At 40.4% G+C, this 16,527-nt stretch overlaps 1 protein-coding gene across 22 annotated transcripts in view; it reads left to right on the top strand.

The window, feature by feature from the left end:
* LOC103008269 (uncharacterized) overlaps window positions 1-16,527 on the top strand; it is a 252,917-nt gene that overhangs the window by 41,254 nt on the left and 195,136 nt on the right. The gene's annotated exons all lie outside the window — the stretch shown is intronic.

Below are 16,527 nucleotides of genomic sequence, written 5' to 3'. Positions count from 1 at the left end.
CCAAATACCAAATGTAAAGCATCTGCAGCTTGTGAATTGCCAGGAATTTTGTTGCATTTCACTTTTCTAGATTCAGGTGGTTGGTACACAACCTTGGGCTTCCTAAGGTTTGAAATTAATGCATAATTTGCTTATCTTAGACATCAGTCAGTAAGAATCCCTGCCTGCCTGCTTATCCATGAACTTTATAACAGGCAAGAGCATACAGCAGTTCTTAAAATCATTTTCTTAAAATCCTGAGAATATTTGCCCAACTGGGGGTGAAAGGGCACTATGCAGCCCTGCTGCATTTATACATCATTCCGTAACATCAATTGAATCCAAGAGTATGGACTCATGGTATAAAAGTGCCTCACGAATAGCAAAGGTAATGTTCAGATTTTACTCCTCCTGTAAGGTTCTCAGTACAGCACCCTGGAAAACCAACTGCAAGCTGACAAAACTGAGTGTTAAATCGAGCAAACCAACAGGAGACCAATCTAGATTTTGACAGTATAACTTCAGGCCAAGTCTTAAGTCTATTCAAAGGTATTACTATGGTCAGCCTTCTTTGTGGATAAGATAGTGACTACCACAAACTGCATAACTGATTCAGATTTGTATATTTCATTACCAGGTGGCCAACAATGAACTCCTAGAATATGGCTAATATAAGCACGTACTGTGGAAGGTGTTCCCACCAGTCAGGATACAGCGAAGTGTTGTATTTAAGTCATGTAAATAAACTACCTGGTTTTCCACCTGAAAGAGTTATAAAGTTTTAGCAAGATAATGTATTACAGATTTATGAAAGTTAAGGCATTATTTACATATATTTTAAATTGTTCTTTCCAAAAATAACTTAAGAAGAAGTTGACGACGAGGATTAAGCAGTTGGTTTTCGGAGTCCAATAATATAGTGTATAAAGCTGGTGGGCAAACTGAAGTGCTAGACATTGGACAGTGGCCAGTGGCCTGGCATTTCTGCGGGACATGGATCAAGAGCGGTGGCGAGTCACTGGAGTTAGCACTGAGCAAGCTGGCCTGGGGAAATTGTAGTGGCAGAGTGCTAGATTGTAAAGATGAGAGGGGCTCTCCACGCAGTGCTTTCGGCCTGCGTCTGGATGAATGGTGAGTCACGTTCACATGAGCAGAAACCTTGCCCTCCCCCTATCCCCCCACCCCCCGCCACCTGCAGCACAGGTTGGCCTCCTTAGAGTGAGCTGAGCACCATCCCTCTGGGCCAGTACCATGCAAAGTGCATCACACGCATTACTTCCCTTAGTCCTCCCCAAACACTCTGAAGTTCTGCCCCCTGTTTATCAGATGAGAAGACTAACCACTAAAGAGGGTGTAGCCTCCGAGGCTACACACGTGGGAAGAGGAATAGATGGAATTCAGATTTCCTGACCTGGGACCTCAACCGTTTTGTTCCCCTCCCCTCTAAGGCTCAAATCCTAGTTCTTATAATAATAGCCTGTCGAAGCTATTATAAAAATAAGAATAAGTTAGGAATATACTTCTTATGCTGGGTTGAAATTCATGCCAACCTGGAACCTCAGAATGTGACCTTATTTGGAAATGGGGTCTTTGCAGATGTAATTAGTTAAGATGAGGTCATAGCGGGGTAGATTGGGCCCTAAATCCAATATGACTGTCGTCCTTGTGAGAAAAGGAGACACACAAGGAGGACGCCACGTGACAACAGAGGCGGAGATTGGAGTTAGGCGACTATAAGCATGGGAACACCAAGGATTGCCAACAACCACCAGAAGTTAAGAGAGAGGCAAGATTCTCCCTCTGAGCCTCCAAGAAAAAATCAACCCTGCCAACACCTTGATTTCGTACTTCTGGCACCTGGAATGATGAGAGAACACATTTCTGTTGTTCTACACCAGCAGTTTGTGGTACTTTGTTACAGCAGCCCTAGAAAATCAGTGTATTGGGTCGGCCAAAAAGTTCGTTTGGGTTTTTCCATATGATGTTCCGTACTTTTTGGCCAACCCAATACTGCTATATATTCGTCTTTTCTATAAGTAAACATATTCTCTATATAATTCTACAGAAACATACTTATTTTTATGGTGGTATACTGTATATATCAGGTATCTAACAAAAGTTGTCTTATGTAGACATGATAGTGTGATGTAGGTTTCATCTCCATTTTACAGATGAGAGAACACACTCAGAAGGAAGTGACTTGCCCCCAAAGCGAATAGTTAATGGCGAAGCCGAGATGAGGCCTGTGTCCACCCAGCCCAGGCTTCTTCCTCCTGTGATTTTGGTCCTGGGGTCCTACCCCGCCTGTCCCGTCTTCCTCCCCACTTGGGTCTCACTCTTTGTTCCTCTAGCTCTCTCCCTACCATACTGCTCTCTCCAACCTGACACTTCTCTCCTGGGCCCCTTCTTATTAGCCTCACTCAGCCAGACATCTGAATTGAGTCTGCCTGGTTATCTTACTCCTTCCCCCATTTTCCTTGATATGGGGCACACGCTTTCACCACGATGCTGAAACCAGCGAGTCTCATATAAAATCATTAAGCTTTCAAACGGGCCTTTTCTGTAAACACCTCATCCAAATTAGGCTACCCTCTGCTCCCATTTTTCTCTTTTCTTATTTTTGCTCATGTCATGTCTTTCTTTTCTTCAAAAAGACCTGCTCTGTTTGCCCCAGTTTTACTTAATTGAAGTCCTCCTAGTTGTCCAGGATTTAATCCAATCATTCAAGATCAGTTCAACAAATATTTGTTGTGTACTTAAATTATTACCACATTCCAGGCTCTGGTTCTAGGTACTAGGGATAAAATGAGGATAAAATCAGACACAGTCCCTACTCTTGAATTTAATGTTTTACTCATTAAATTTTATCTAATTTAATTTAATTTTCTTATAAATTCATTAGATTTCCTCTAAGCATTTCCCGATGCCTGCCAACTGAAAGCGATTTCAGTTCTGTTCTGGGAATCTGGAAACTGTCCTCTGTTATCATAGCCTTTTTACCACCACAGTACATAATGCCTCCCGTGTGGGCCATCATAACATTCATCCTGGTCTGACAGCTTCTTGAGGACATATGGACTCCTGCAGAAATAAAATCTCCTTGAGTGGAGAGACTTGCCCTTTCTCCTTTTGATGTCTTCTCTGGAGCCTAGAAATATTGAATTCATATTGACTTGAATTGGATATGGGAATCATGAGATATTAAAAAAATGAATGAGAACTTAAAACCAGAATGGCTCCAGAAGTGAATATAGGAACAAAGAAAAGGAATATGTGAAAAAAAATTTCCTAGAAAAAGTGAATAAGGAAAAAAAAGAGACAAGTTCAGGAATTAATTAGAGCAAATGCTAGGATAGCTGTTGATGGAAGTGGACCTAGAAAAGGATAGAAATTAGGTTACCTTTCAAGTCTGAAAAGTTGTGTTCTGTAACTATGCTCCATGACCTGTATTTACCTACCTCTATAAAATGTAAACTCTATGAGGGTAGGAAATCTTACCTGTTTTCTTCATTGTTATATCTTTGTTATCTAATTTATTGTTGAATAAAATTCCACTCTAAGTATCCTAGTAAAGTAGATCTTAATATTGTCAGGATCTGCTCTTGATTCCTGGTTAACCACCTGTCTCTCTCTGTGGCGGGCTTAGCTCCTGCCCATAGATGGAAACATTTAAAACTAATCCTGGTGGAGACAGACTTTGGGTTTAGAGTCTCCCTTCCCAAGAGTGCTTCCTCTTTGATTCTTGATTGCTTGGATAGGTGGTGTGTTAACATCCCCTTCCCAATCTTGCTCTGACTTCAGTTTTCTGCCTGAGACCTCATTTCCTCCTGGCTTCCCATTTCTTCCCTTTCTCTGCTTTCCAACTCTCTGGATTTCACACCAGGACATTGACTGACCTCTGGTTTGGTATGCATCTTTCCTTTGATCCTTGGTTCCATTGTGACCACTTCTGGGTCTAGACCAATCCCATGCTTTTCAGTTTTCATTCCCTACATTAGTTTTCCTAGGCCTCCCTTATTTATCTACTGCTATTCTTGGGTCCCAAATTAACACTGAAGAAGAAACTAACAACAGAAGTTCATAGAAAACAGAATCTTAGCAAATAAAAAAAACTATTGGTTTTGAAAACAGGTGTGACCAAAGTTGGCATTCTCCCTGCTTAGAGGAAATGGTGAATTAGACATGTTAGAGATATCAAATGTATACAGTTAGAACACTGAGTATGCTAAAGCATTTATTCAGTACAATGCTCACTCAAAAATTTTCCCAGGATCTTCTTGGGCACATGTACTAGTTGAAAAAACATTACTGATCATAAATGCTGCATCAAGCTAATATCTGAGCCAAAACATATATTTTCACAAGAAACCATAACTCCAAAAAAGGCACACGCTATTGAGAGTATGGATAGCTTTCTAGCCCTCATATGCCTGGCAAACCTGAAAAAAAAAAAAATTAACACAGTCATGGGTTTAGTAGACTTTCAGTTACATCAAGTACAAAAATAATGGAAGTTGCAACATGTGTGGAACATTCAGACACGCCCTACATTGTGGTGATTCTTACCCAGGCTACTGGGTTAAAGTGATCCACCAAATGGCATCGAGAAAACTTTTGTCATTGTGGTAGGTTAAAAAGGGATATTTGTCATCTTTACATATTTTTGTAATGAAGAGTGAATTAGGTAAAAATCATTCAGTTGACATAGGAGAAATCCCAATTAGTAATATTTCTCTCTTACAAAAAAGAAAGAAGTGAGATATTTTGGATTTATCTTCTCTACCCCATTTTTAACCTTGTTTATATGCTTATTTTTCTCAAAAACAGTCTCAAGAATTTTCTTAATAAATCCAAATGATTCCAAGACAACACTTACTGTTTATTGGATGAACTACTGGGTTGGCCAAAAAGTTTGTTTGGGTTTTTCCATAATGGGAAAACCCAAACAAACTTTTTGGCCAACCCAAGATATGTATGCTATAAAGCTACTAGTAAACCTTGTGTTGGAATTCTTTGAGGGTATATTTAAGACTTTGAGAGTCATGGAATTTTGAATCTCTTTTGAACCACAGAGCTTGAATGGTCTAGAGTGTAACTGATAGAACAGAAACTTGATATTTGAATCTTGGCTTGTGAAGATTTTGTTCATCTCCAAAAGTGAAGGCAGTTTGGTGTAATGGGACTAGCATGACCTTAGAGTCAGGCAGCTTGAATTTTTAGTCCTGGCTCCTGTCACTAAGTCATATGGCTTTGGTCAAGCTGTTTTATCATATCCTTCATTTAAAATGTGAGGTATTTAGTCTTTAAATTTACACACTCTTAAGTTCTCTGAAACCCTGTTTGTCTCTACTTCAGTTTCCTCTGGCTGAAAATTTAAGAGGGATCACTAATTGATTTAATAAAGATGAAGTGAACAGTTGGTATATGCAGGGATTTTGTTGCATTTTATAAGAAAGAAAAATATAAGCCCAAAGCATCCATGTCTTAAATTAACCTCTCGGTGGTAACATGCTAACTGATGTGTGGTTGACAAAGTACAGAAAACTTTGTTGATCAATTTCTAAGCACTTCATCCTTTCAATCTTGACCTTTATTTCACTCCCTAGTAACATCCTGCGAAATATCATTTCTTTTTCCCAGAGAATCCAGTCCAATTAATGTTATCCCAGGGTGCTCTGGTGAGTTGTCTAGCGTTGCTACACTTTGCCTGACTTTCTTCCCAATAATCAGTCAAGAAGAATTTTCAACTCTCTTTTATACAGTGAGTGCCCTCACGAGCTATTTGACAAGGATGTTGGGTACAGTTCTCTGTCATGTCTCTTGACCTGGCTGGAAGGAGAATTTTATTATTATTTATTATCATGGTGCTACCTCTGCCTTCCCCAGACTTGGCACCTGAACTAGAAATGTTTGCGATCAATTACTCAATGACTGTGACTGTTTTAGATTTGTTGAGCCCATATCACACACAACAATATTTAAACTAGTTTATGTGCTACTGAAGTCCAATAAACGTCCTGGAAATGTAAATATTCTATGTGTATTATATATATATAGAATGTTAGAAATGAAGTCCTATCTCTTCCTTCATACAAGCAAGATAACTGGCATTAACTGGCTTGCAGAGGCCAGAGCAAGTTAGTGATAGAATAAGCATGCACCGTAGTAGTTCTTGTTAGAGACAAGTTCAATGTGAAAGGTCTTCTGTTTGTCACCTCCTATATACCAAGCATTATTGTAAGAACTTTACTTGAATTAACTAGTTTAATACTCACAACAACCCTCTTATGTCTGTTTTACAAATTAGGCAACTTAGGTGTAGAGAAACAGAGTTTTCCAAGGTTACGTAGCTAGAATCCAGACTGGATTCTCTGGGAAAGAGAATTGATATTTTGCAGGATGTTACCAGGGAGTGAGATGAAGTTCAGGATTGAAAGGATGAAATATTTGAACCCAGACAGTGAGACCCTGGAGTTCCTCTTCTGAGTTGCTAGCTACCTCTCCACAGCTGCAGAAATAAAACAATCTTTTTGATGTGTTAAACTTCGTGGAGCCTTCCTTAATATTTATAGTGAAAGTGATTTGCATTTTTAATAAAGCTTTATTTGAATTTAAGTTTTATTCATGCTCTTGTCTTCAAATGATCGAATCATATTAGATCTCTGACTGATGAACTCCCAGTCAAATGTTATTTTTCAGAAATCTAATGGTTATGGAGTTATAGAGTATGTATGCATGCATGTAGGTGCTTAGAGACATTTAATAATTTAGGTTAGGCTACTGCTTTCTTGCGGACAGCTTTAAGACACCCACTTCCCCTGTAACACAAGCACAAGTCTCTGTAGAAGATGTGATACTCACTTGCCAAGAAATAAACTAGGTGGATCATTGTAGGTGTGTCTTTTTACTTCTGCCCCTTTTCTTACTGAGATCAGAGCCCCACGCTGAAGTTAATTTCATTGAAATATTCTGTAAGGCAGGACATATGGATCCAATTACTTGTCTGCAGAGTTGTAAGGGCAGTTCTACCAATTTCAGCAATTTTGCCAGATTTCCACTGCAAACTGAAGGATGGCTCCTCTAACTGACCCTTTGTCCTTTTTGGAGGAAGCCAATCAGTAGCAGCCACTGTTGGGTGAGTGGTGCCAGGTGTGCCTGTGTGTGTGTGTGTGTGTGTGTGTGTGTGTGTGTATGTGTGTGCGTGTGTGTATGTGCGTGTGCGTGCCTGTGTGCGTGTGTGTGCGTGTGCGTGCGTGTGCCTGTGTGTGCGTCTGTGTGTATGTGTGTGCGTGTGTGTGCACACGTGTGCGTGTGTGTGCCTGTGTGTATGTGTGTGTGTATGTGTGTGCATGTGTATGTGTGTGTGCATGTGTATGTGTGTGTGCGTGTGTGTATGTGTGTGCGTGTGTGTGTATGTGTGTGTATGTGTATGTGTGTGTATGTGTGTGTGTGTATGTGTGCGTGTGTGTATGTGCCTGTGTGCGTCTGTGTGCGTGTGTGTGTGCGTGTGTGTGTGTGCGTGTGTGTGTGTGTGTGTGTGTGAAGGAAAAATGTTTATGGTAAGCTAGCCATTTGAAAGGGAAAGGAATAAAGTGCCAAGCAAAAGGGAAAAATGGGAAAGAAAGAAGGGGATGGAGGGAGACAAAGGGAGAGAGCTTGCATGTTAAGGAATTTCAATGGAGTCTTTATTTGTTTACTTTTAGGAAAAGCTGTTTCACAGATTTAATCACCACACAGCATGAGTGCTCCTAGTAAAATGTAACACTAAGGCCATACCATGTTAAATGAACTTAAGGAAGTGGTAGAGCTGGAATTACAATCTTATGGAAACAACTTTAAATTTTGAAAATACTTTGCTAGGCATCTAATCACCCCTCAGCATGAGAGGTAAAGAGGCTGGTTTCCTCCTGATTATAGCAGAGGGCAATACAGTGTCATTTTCCATAAAATCTCATCTTAAAACTAAAGTTGACAAAGGTGATCAACCTCTTCACTTTAAGTTTTCTGCTGAATCTCTGCTCTGTTTCTCTGATTCCTTTTTAGTCTCATTCTTTTTAAAAATCCAATGCAGGAAGATTGAGGTCAGCAAAATAGGGTAGAAGGAAAATTGCAAGGCAGAATTACTAAGGAGATGGCTTTCTCCTTCACCCTTTTGGAGAACATATTCCTTTACTTTTAATGATTTTTCAGTGCTACCTACAGGTGAGGAATGAAGCACACAGATAATTGCTAGGTGGAGCCCACATAAACTATCCCTCAAATGGTCATGAGGGTCTGTGTTAGCAAGATTCCTCCTGCCCTCATAGCCTCGCTATTGTTCATTAATGACAGGTAATATGTTTTTTATTCCCACACTGCTGGCTTTTCCTTCCCTCACCTGGGAGAGCTGATCATATACTAGCCAGCCCCTCTTGAACACAGACCAAGACCAAATATTTTCAGCATAAATAGAGTATTACCAAGTGGTGCTATTCTATATACTAAGTAGCATATTACATAGGATACACTGATTAATAAATAAGATGCCAACGTGGCATGTTGAAACTGAGTCCCCCTAAAACTGAGTTCCCTTACCAAGTTTATGATTAATCTCTATCCAAAACGTCATTCCCTTTCTTGTCCCCTCTGACCTCAGTCCTTTGCTAACTGAACACTAATCAGCCAGAATCGGATGACTTAAATTGCTGCTGTCAATAACATAGTTAATGTACTAAAACTGCTCTTATGGATATCATCATTAACATATAAACTCAGGCTGTTTCTCCAGGGCAAGATGAGCTCACAGACCCTGAGCTGTGGACCACCTGGCCAGAGAATCTAAACCAGAGACATTCTGACTCCTGAACTAGATTAAGAAATGTCACACGACGATGATTAATCCAGCCTCTTTGTTTTAAAACACCCCCAACCCAAAGACCAAGTGGGAGTGGATCTGAGGCTTGTCTCGCACTCCCTTGCTTGGTGTCCTGCAGTAGACCCTTACCTTGGGGCAAACGCCCACTGCCAGAGTTTGGCTTTCTGCCCTGCGGGCACATGAGCTCTTTGCTTGGTTATATCTAGTCTAACTTCAACTGAGGACTTAAAAAGCAAGAGTGCTTTTTGTGGTATTATTATAAGACAGTGACTTGCCATGGGTGCTGTGTACAGCTTTTGGGGAAGTTAAATCACTATCCTTGATATATTATCATTTGGCATAAAAGTTCAGTTCACCAATAACCAGTGTTTTAATAATAAATATAGCAACCATTTACTGAGCTCATGATATATATGGCAAGGGCCCTGAGTACATACATTATTCTACATTATCCATAACAAGACTAGGACGTAGAAACGATTGTTTCTCCATTTTATGAGTGGTGAAATTGAGCCACAGAGAGGCTAATAACTTGCCTGTCTTCAGAGGGTTAAGAGGCAGCGTCAGGACTGGAATCCGGAGCTCACATTTCTAACCACTCTCCTGACCTTCCGCTTCCATCCGTGTAGATAGTTTACCAACATGGAAATTATTCCCGAGCAACATGGTTCAGCTATGCTGGACATGTACAAAGGTGAATAAACAGGAGGAATGTCAAAATAAACACGTCATGAGCTGGGGTAAGATGGAAACTTCCATGGGAAGGGTGAGGAGAGAGTAGAGGAAATAGCTTAAAGGCTGCCTGAGCTTCCAAAATAGCACATACAACATGGACTCATCTTGACAACAAAAACAAGAAACAAGCAAAAACCCTACCCTATATATGTATATGAAAAAAAAAAGATGTAGTATTATACTGTAGTTATCAGTAGTTTTCTCTACATAGAGGAATTGTGTTTTTTCTTCTTTGAGGTTTTTTTTTGTATTATTTACAGAAAGCATGTATTGCTTGTGCAATTAAAAATTAGTTGATCATTGTTGAAAACTGGGGTTTGTTATACTATTCTTTCTTCTTTTGTTTATGTTTAAAATTTTCACACTAAAGAGCTTAGAAACGGAGTTAGAAAATAATCACGTAAAACACAGACTAATCCTTCGTGTGGCTACTGGGACTTGTTGGGGTAAGACTGGTGTCAATGAAAGGAGTCAACGAACAATCTATGGTAGGAATAGAAAAGAGTTTTATGTGAGTCAAACTGAGGACTATAGCCCGGAAGACGGCCTCTCAGATAACTCGGAGGAACTGCTCCAGGGAAGCAAGGTTTTCAGTACGGTTTTCTGTCTTCTCAGAACAAAGAAGATCGAACAAGTCAGGGATATATACCTTCAAGGTTGCAAAAAAAGCCAGGTCAGCACATACACAGTGAGTCACTATGACCTTGGTACCTGGGAAGGGAGTCTTGCTGTGGAAGAACAAGCACCGGCGTCCCAGGAAGGGAGACATTTAATCTTTACTTTTAACATGGACATTCTTTACTTCTGCTCAGTGTGCGCTTTTCTTTACTAATTAAATCAGATGTACAGTGTATGCTTGATAGGCCGCAAACAGGCTGTTCTAGTTAGGATAAAATCCGGTTAACGCGTGTATAAGCCAGAATGACTTCTCCATTCCGCAGTATGGGAAAGTTTCTTTTATCGGTGGCCAAAGGAACAGCCTAGAGTAACAGCTTATAAAACAGAGGCTCCTCTTGAACAAAGATCCCTTTGAGTCTCAGACGCAAAGTCATAAACGGTGAGAGGCGTTTGGTACAGATTTCCCTCAGAAGAAAATCTAACTTGGCGCCAGTTCCTTCCGCATCCTGCGTCGTGTGGCCCGTCCTTGCTTCCCACTCCTCCTTCCCCCGCTGTGCTCCATGGCTTATGAAACCCGCACGTTTTCCTGCTGCGGGGTCTTTGCACCTGTCCCCCCACTTCCTGGAATTCCCTTCCTCAGATCTTCACATGGATAGTAACGGGGTTCCGGACACAGTGCCCCAAAATATGGCATCTGGCATGTCGAATATTTTAAGCTGAAGGAATTTGAGAAAACGGCAGCAGGAAGGTCACTGTGACTTTCCCTCTTCCCATCTCCCATGAAACAGGTTATAAAACCCTCATCTGAGAGGTGCCCTCCCTGTATCTGGGGGAAAGAAGCATCCTTATCTCCTAAGACAAAGGGACAGCGAGAAGGATGTTGACAAGCAGACCTTGCCATTTCCCCCCCGTTTACGACCCCAAGCCCACACTCTCTAACCTACTGTACTCCTCCGCCACTGCCCGTTCCTCGTCAAACCCAGCATGAACTACCCTGAGCTGCTCTGTTTCTTCACGTCTCTATTTCCCTCAGCAGGCTCCCATGTCACACAAAACTTACGTGAAATAAACGTGTATGCTTTTCTCCTGTGACTCTGTCAGCTTCACTTGCAGACCCAGCCAGGGATCCTAAGAGGGTGGAGGTTTCCTGCCTACAGTGGCTTTTCCTTCTGGTCTTGGCTACTCCCTCTAGGTATACGCTCTCGCACTGTCCTATTTTCTTATCTTTGGAATATTCACATGTGCTCTTAAATGTTTAAAATATATTTGTTTAGTGAGTCTCTCTCCACTAGAATATAAACTCTGTGAAAGTGGGGATCTTGTCTCTTTTGACTCACAGACCTTGGGACAGTGCATGGTGCATAGTAGTCACTCAATAAATACTTGATGAATAACTGAATGAATGCAAAGAGGCTCTGCTTGAGCTCTGCCCTCTGCTGCTCTGTAGTCACCCTGTCAATCAGACGTGAACACCCAAGCTCCCCCACAAGAACACCAGGGTGCATTATGGGTGTGGAGAAGGAGGATGTAAAGATTTTGTTGTCACTGCAGGAAACTCCTTCATTTTTGCTATAATATTGCATGATAATGCCTTCATCGGTGTTCATAAATGCTAACCTTCGTAAGTTCAAAAACCTAACTGTAAGTAACAAAATACAAATAAATAAATAAATAAATAAAAATTATATATACATATAAGGGAACTAATTTATTTCTAATAATCATAAGGCAAAGAAAGGTTAAAGGACAAAGAACAAGCAGAATATAATTTAACATTTCTGCAACATTTCATAATAATTTAACATTTCTGAGGGCTTTTACCAGACTGGGAAATGATATTTTCCAGAATAAATTTCATCTTCCTTGTATATGCTTCTATATTCTGACCACCCAGGCTACAAACCATTTTTATGACTCAACTATCCTTAAGTTCAGGGGAAAATGTTTATACTGTAATGTAGTTGGGAAGTTATTTTTCTCACTATGTGAAAGCATCTAATTTGCACGGCCTGCAGACAAATGTAAGGGTGAAGTCCCACAAGAATACTCTGTCACTGTCTACACAGAACAGAGAATACAACCCCGGGCTGACTCATTGTGTGCTGAAGAACTGTCTGGGGGATTACAAAATGCCAGACCCAGGGAACCATTCAAACATGCCATCCCCTCCCTTTATGTCCAGAGAGTCAGAAAACAACCACCAACTGACAGAAGTCACCTCTGGATTAATGACTGGTAGGTTTAATTTATGCAAATGTGTAAAGCTTCAATCTATGTGCTTTACAAATTAGATTAACTGTACCCATCTCAGGGATTTTTGTAAGCCCTGAGAAACGAAAACACTTTGGTCTGAAGGAATCCGTTACTTTGGTTTAAAAACTGTGTCCAGGTTTTCAGATAACGAACTACAGAAGGGATGTTGGAAAGGCCTTTACATTTTATTTTTACTTTCTCTGAAATCTTAGAGTTTAAACACAAGCAAGTATTTTAATTCAATTATTATTTTATCATGTTGGCAAAACCGCCTGTCTTATTCTCCATGGAAGCTGCCTGCACCAACAGAAATGTCAAATACAGGATGTTTGAGAGCAACTTACCTTATGACTCCCAACGAAAAACATCTGAGCCTCTTCCATTCTGATTTTGGAATTTTGAATCATAGCTCTTTCTGTACCCACCCTAAATTTAATAAAGCTGAGTGAGTATAGAAAAAATATGAGAAAGAAGAAAATATGACTCATAATTCTACATTTGGAGGCAGTCGCTATTAAAATTTTGAAGTATTCCTTCCTTTCTTTAAAAATATTTTCCCCTATTCTTCTTATTCTCACATTGTCCCACATTCTAATGAATATGTCACTCTACATTTGATGAGTGACTTGTTCTATCGTTTTGTACTTTAGAGCATGTCATACACGAGAGCGCTGGTCTCACTAACTTTTGTCCTTTAATAAATAGCCTTAAAAAAATTGTGCCTGGCTTTTGGTTGTTTTTCTTTTTTTAAATGATAGCTCAGAATAATTTATAAAAAAAATATTCTGCTATGAAATTGCATTCCTCCAAATTAGGATAATATGCCCTATACATTTTTAGAGAGAGAAACAAAAGCTTAGGAATGGAAAGGAACAAACTTAAAAAAGATTCCCCGTAATTAATGGAGTTCCTTTGGGAAAGAATCCAGGTTTTGAGTAGAATATATAGTCAAAGAATTAGGAAAGAACAGTTAATGGTTTCCAGATAATTAAAGTTGGTGCTTGGACTACTCACTAGTTTTCATTTGTGTATAAAAAATAAAGTTGTGAATTAAACCTTAATTCATTGAACAAGAATCTACCAGGATGGCTTAACTCCATATACATGGTTCAGTTGCAAAGCTGTTTTTGTTTTTCTTTGCCCTAGCATATTTTAAGATAAATGTAAGTGCCTTTTAGTGTAGTTGGTGTTAGTTTCATCTCCATTAAAAGAGAAAGATTTATCCTGATCTTATCAAAATGCGTGGATTATAGTGAGATGGACAAGTCAGGCATGCTTCGGCAGTGTGTGAGAGTGTGTGTGTGTGTGTGTGTGTGAGGGACAAATTCAGACTTAACTGAATTGCCCGCCTCCTCTTTGACCATCACTCTTCTCAGATATTTCCTTCTGTGGAATTTACGTATGAAAATTAATTTGTAACTTAGGGAAAATTAAAAGTATAAGGTGCTCATCATTTTTTAGCACTATCATGAATTTCTAGAGATGCAAAAAGAAAAAGAGCCAATATTATTTCTATTATCTGAAGGGAAGGGGAGGAGGTATAGTCAAGACTTTAATGCAGAAGGAAAGGTTTTGTTTTTTTAAAAATCTCCCCAGGTAGCTCCTCACCCCGGGGAATGTTAACATTACATATCAGACAAAGATCTACCTTGCAAAGTGTTTTCATATTGACGTCCTTAGTACTCTTTCAGTGTTTTCATGGATTGTACTTAAACATATAGATCTATAATTTCTCTTTTAAAAGGGTCTTCCAGTAAGTGTATTGAGTAAAGCATTTTGAAATAGATGTGGCTATTGTCACAAAATAGTCAAACATTAACTTTAAAAAACAACAGATAACTTTATAGCTCTCTTATTAAGGCTGCCTGCAGTATTTTGGCATCAGGTACTTTGAAGAAGGTCAAGTTTTAAAGACATTAGTATTTCATGATTTAGAATAATCCAAACAAATTTAGCCATTTGTCTGTGTTTTTATTTCCAAATGTTTCCATCTGATTAAACGGGCTATAACTATCAGTCTAGAAGTACCTAGTAACCCAATAGCAGTGGTCAAACTAGGGAATAGAAACAAATAATCTTTGCTTTTTTCAGGCAGTAATTCCTTCTCACGCTCTCTGACTTCATTCAAATCGTCCTCATCAGGGAAGACTTACCCATAAATACTCTGAAAAGCATCACTTCTCAGCCTTGGAATGTGGATAGTAATGTATATTATTATAATGTCCCCCAAGAGACTGATGCTTGTACCTTTCATTCCTTCTTTGTGTTACTGATTTTGATGCTTGCTACTAAATCAAGAAGCAGTAGAACATTGTAACTTGCAGCGGGAAGGGCAGATACTTATTTTCCAGTGGAAATCAAGTCAGGCGAGAGCACTGAGGAGTCATCCATCACTTCCTCCAGACCATCTCGGTCAGCAGACCCAGCTGGATACGGCATTCACCCAACTGCTGGCCGTACATGCATGTAGTGTAGAAAATGTTTTATTGATGTCATTTACAGTGACATTTTGTGTATGTGGCAGGAAACATCATCTGCATATTTCACATGGGAATGGAATTTGCCTTTACAAAAGAATGCAGATAGCATCCCCTCATGCATTTATGCATTTCTTTCTTTTCATTCCTCTCTCTCTTTTCATTTATTTTAATTTTTAGATATACCAATTTATTTCAATAAAGACAGTATAATACAGTAAAGAGCTCTATAATCTGGCCTCAGAAAGATTGGGTGCAAAACTTAGCTCCACCACACATTAACTGTGTGCTCTTAAGTTTCTTCTCGGTAAGCAGAGATCAAGTCTAATAGGAAAGGAGTGAGGCATAAATGAGAATGCAGAGCAAGCACTCAGTGCAGGGCCTGGTGAGCGAAATGCTAGCTTTTACTACTGATTACAGTTTTTTTTTTTTAAGTCTATAGGCAGAGCTTTTTTTTTTTTTTTAATTGAACCATCTTTTTCCCTTTATTTATTTATTTATTTATTATTTATGGCTGTGTTGGGTCTTCGTTTCTGTGCGAGGGCTTTCTCTAGTTGCGGCAAGCGGGGGCCACTCTTCATCGCGGTGCGCGGGCCTCTCACTGTCGCGGCCCCTCTTGTTGCGGAGCACAGGCTCCAGACGCGCAGGCTCAGCAGTTGTGGCGCACGGGCCCAGTTGCTCCTTGGCATGTGGGATCTTCCCAGACCGGGGCTCGAACCCGTGTCCCCTGCATTGGCAGGCAGACTCCCAACCACTGCGCCCCCAGGGAAGCCCACTACTGATTACAGTTTAAATGACAGGCAAGTTGAGGCAACCATGGCTCATAGTTAGTGTGAGTGGGACCTGCAGGACATACAGTCCCTTTCTTCCTGATGACATGACCCGTTAACCTCAGTGCTGCTGCCTGTGTCACCTGTCATGGTGTGCAGTGGTGAGGAGGAACAGAAGATTTGACAACCAGAGGAAGGAGCAAAACAGAGGCATTTTTTATCTGGTGGCAGGACCTAGGGGGACATAGCATCACACACTGAACTGGGTAATGTGAGGCTTTTCATGATTCCAGGGGTCTTAACCATCTTACTATTAATACTATTCATGATCATCTTTCCAGAGCTCTGCCTCAGTCCTCCACCAGAAATGCGGTGACACCTCCTTGAAACTCAGCAGCGCAGCTTCCATATTTCCTGAGTCCTCTTCTCCCCTGAGTCACCCCGGTGTTCTTGCTCTTTCCCGTGGCCAGGGACGTTGAGTCTGCCTTCTCCATTGGGCGGGGATTTGACTCTTGACCACAGCAAATAACGTCTCAGTTCCTACGTTTCCTCCAGCCCTTCTCTTCCAGGTTGCCTTCCCTGGGGCTGGATGGCGCCCAGGGCAGAAATACCCAGAGCCTTGCCACCCATGCAGAGTAAGAACTAACATGAGCCAAACCTAAAGAGCATGGCGGCACAAGCACCAGCTTAACAGAGAGTTTCGGTAACAGTCTCAGTCCTGTCACGTACAGGATGAGACCTAGGATCCTTTTCCTGTATGACCTTGAGAGAGTCATGAAATTGCTTTGAGCCCCACTTTCATTACCTGTTAAATGGGTTTATTACTTATCCGTAGCCTCTT

The sequence above is a fragment of the Balaenoptera acutorostrata genome, chromosome 5 (assembly GCF_949987535.1).
Source record: "Balaenoptera acutorostrata chromosome 5, mBalAcu1.1, whole genome shotgun sequence".
NCBI lineage: Eukaryota > Metazoa > Chordata > Mammalia > Artiodactyla > Balaenopteridae > Balaenoptera > Balaenoptera acutorostrata.
This window is presented reverse-complemented; position numbering and strand designations above follow the sequence as displayed.